Genomic DNA, 3,547 nt, shown 5'->3' on the forward strand with positions numbered 1-3,547 from the left:
TGAAACACGGGTGTCAATATTTGAGGTGATTATTATTACTTTTTATTTCATTCAGTCCTGAGCACGAAGTAAATAATACCAATAAGATAATTCAATTCTCGATTTGATTATTCATTTGATTGATTCTGAACAATAGTGATTTCAATAAAAAAGAAAAGATTCATCTGCGAATAACCAACTCTATGTTGGATTGCAAGCTGTTTCAGACAGAATTGCGGAGCTTAAAGCAGAATAATTTCATTCCGCATCTTACGCTTCTGAAATTTATGTCAGATGCCAAAATTACAATGTGCAACTCTGTAATGTTATTGTTAACGCTCTGACGAGCTTTCTCAAATTCATCTTTGCTCAGATCTTATTCTGTTGATGCATATCATCGGATCAATAGCAACTATTGCGTAGGAATCAATGTTGATTATTTAATTTTTACGTGATTGTAGAATGAGTAGTAAAAAAACAGCATAGAGATTAACAATTGTGATTCGATTGAAAAATATCCTTCCTTCTGAATCGGGTGGTTGAATTTGTAAACAAGATAAAATTTGTCATTCATAACAAGGAAGTTGTTTTCCTTTGAATTTTTCAATACAATCCTATTCTTTCGCAGATTAGATTCGTGTTTTCTTTGACTGGAAGATAAATACGGCAATATTTTCGACTTGAAAGTGGAACTGTTAAAAAATCACAGTTTGAAAGACCAAAACCTAACCAAAATGAATATCAAGTTTTGGACCTATATGCTTATACTCCTGATTGCTATGCATGCTTTTGCAGCAAATGCAAGATCAACTCCTAGGGTGAGTGGCAAAACTGATATATCATATCAAATTCTTTCAATCCTGTCTAACCTTAACACCTATTTAGTTCTAATTTTAAATTCCAGTAGCTAAAAATTGATTGAACAATATTGAAATGAATTTTCAGCTAGATATTTATCCTAAAAAAGATTTTCATTATCATTCCATATCGAAATTTTTATTTGAGCAATAATTAAATACCGTGCCTATCTGATTTGAACAAAAAGATTGATAACACATGTGACATGAACATAATTTAGTTGAAAAAAAAAATTGTTGGAAATGTCTTTCCCGAAATCATCATCTGGAATTTTCATGTTCACTTGTATGTGTTTTACACTCTATAGCGGTCCGATTCTCAAATATCTATTGGCCATTCTCGCATGCGGCATCATAAAATTGTTGAACGAAAGTGAAAATGGGTAATTCCACAAAGTCGCATGCGACACTAATCCAATAGGCTTTTGAGAATCCTGGCCCAGTACTCATATACTCAGATCCAATTCATTTACTGATTTTTTCTTCCAGAGACGTAAGCCTGGAAGGCAGGTGTATCCCCTAGGATCCTAGACTTTGATATATCAGCGCTAAAAATATGCCCTGAATATGTAAGCACTAACGAATAAAATTCAAAATTTTGACCATACATTTTTCATTTCCTGTCTGAAGATATCTTACATGGGTATTTTATTCTAATCACTTAAGGGGAAGTAATACCTCATGAATTTCCATTCAAAAATGGCATTCACTAGTTCCTAATTTACGCTATCAATTTCTTACGTGAAACCTTGATTTTTTTTAATTGAAGTTAAAGGACGTCTTAATGTCACCCCGTCTCTTTTTTTTCCAATTAAGTAGTTTTTTCATGAGAAAGAAGAATTGAACTTTAGTGTCAATAAAACTTCTTTTTTCGACGGTTTTTCGACATATTTCGATTAAAATAACGACGGGGTGCCATCGGCGATTCAATTCTTTGTATATTGCAAAGATTTTCATAGCGATATATGCCAAAATTATGCTGAAATTCGAAATAACTGAAAATTATTCAATATTCCTAATATTACCTCTCACGTGGTAATTTCTACTTTTCAACTGACTCAGTACGTAATTCAGGCTATTGACACATTTTCGTTTTTGGGGTAGCATCCGTAAAGCAACCAATGTCTTGATCTCCAATCGTATGTACTACTTCCCCTTAATATAGTGAAGTCGAATATAGTTGAGATTTATATTGAGTAGGTATTATGAATCATCAAATCCCGGGACTAACTAATGGAAAATCTATGAAAAAATTCTACGTTATTCATCAAAATAGTCACCTTTCATAGCACTACAATTTTTTTACGTTTTTCTAAACACTCGATGCTTTTCTTAAAGAACAATTTGTTTCTTGCCCCACAATAAGATGGGGATAGATCTGTTGAATAAGGAGCGGTAGAAGCCATTTAATCTTTTACGTTCATCATTGTTTTCATCGACTTGTGAATCGGCACTTTGGCTCAGTTGAACAACGTAACGGTTCTTTCTTTGTTGTTTGCTCGAGTTCAACCAAAACGATCAAAATTGCAAAATTTTTTCTAAGGTCCTTGGCATCTCAAAGGATCCTGTTTTGGGATGAACTATCAGAAACGTCGAAGGTTCATAAAGAGCAGAGTGGGACCTATACGGTCTGGGAGATAGAGAGATCTCCAAAAACGTTTTTGTAACAGAATACTTCCTTTTCATATACCCTGCAAGTATCAGGTGTTTTTTTTAATCCGATAGAAGTTGAAATTGTAAAAAATCACACGAAAAATTAAATTTCAATGAAAAATTTTCATTTGAAACATCATACATGACATTATTAATATTATTATTTGAGAATCATTTCTGTCATATCGCCATCCGTGGCTATTGTTGACGAAGCCCATTCTGGACGTCCAATGTTGGGCCATTGTTTTAGCACTGCTGGCCCTATTTCACGAATAACGCTAACAATGTGCATTTTTCTGGATGTAATTTAGTCTTTATAGTCTCTTGTGGATTATATCTTTCCACGTGATGGAAATTTCTGCCACCGATGACGAATCGATCAATTTGGATTTTCTTTCATAGTTCCATTCTATAGAAATAATGAGTGGATCACGCCTTCAATAGAAAGGCAGATGAATAATAAACGAAATTAATTCAGAAGCCTAACATCCGCCGATAATTAAATCAACAAAATCCATAACCTCCGCCGATAATTATATCAACAAAGCATATTATATGCATACTGCTATCTTCACTCTGAGAGTGCCTTCCCGTTTCTCTGTCAGATGTCGCTACGGTGTATTTATACATCATATCTGCTACTGATATTGAATAAAAGGAGCCGACAATTCACTAGTAGTAGGAGAAGAAGGAGTTGTGTTGCTCTGACGAGGTCAAATGAGACCGAAACCGGGTCAGTATCTACCCTTTGTTGACGAAATGTAATTTCTGGTGATACTTTGAGTAATGGTAGTTTGTTAGTTCGATTAAGGTCGTAATATTTGTTGATTTAATTATTATCGGCGGATGTTATGTGTCTGAATTAATTTCGTTCCATACTATCTTTTATACACAACGATATTCTTCCTTTCAGTACGTGCATTCCTTTGACGTATAGGTCTTGTTGCATTATTTAGGGCTATTTTCAATTAAGCTAACTATCCATCGTTTCTGTTACTGACCTGATTTGTTTTCTATGATCTATCTGTAGACTACATTCACTGTTATAAAAGCACTCG

The 3,547-nt window shown here is 34.0% G+C and overlaps 1 long non-coding RNA gene across 1 annotated transcript; it reads left to right on the forward strand.

Moving 5' to 3' along the window:
- The first annotated feature begins 381 nt into the window (after positions 1–381).
- Positions 382–1,435, forward strand: LOC123315784. Its single transcript, XR_006537997.1, has 2 exons — positions 382–797; positions 1,326–1,435. It is a non-coding gene; the product is annotated as an uncharacterized LOC123315784 (long non-coding RNA).
- Positions 1,436–3,547: the final 2,112 nt, after the last annotated feature.

This window comes from Coccinella septempunctata, chromosome 6, assembly GCF_907165205.1.
Source record: "Coccinella septempunctata chromosome 6, icCocSept1.1, whole genome shotgun sequence".
Taxonomy (NCBI): domain Eukaryota; kingdom Metazoa; phylum Arthropoda; class Insecta; order Coleoptera; family Coccinellidae; genus Coccinella; species Coccinella septempunctata.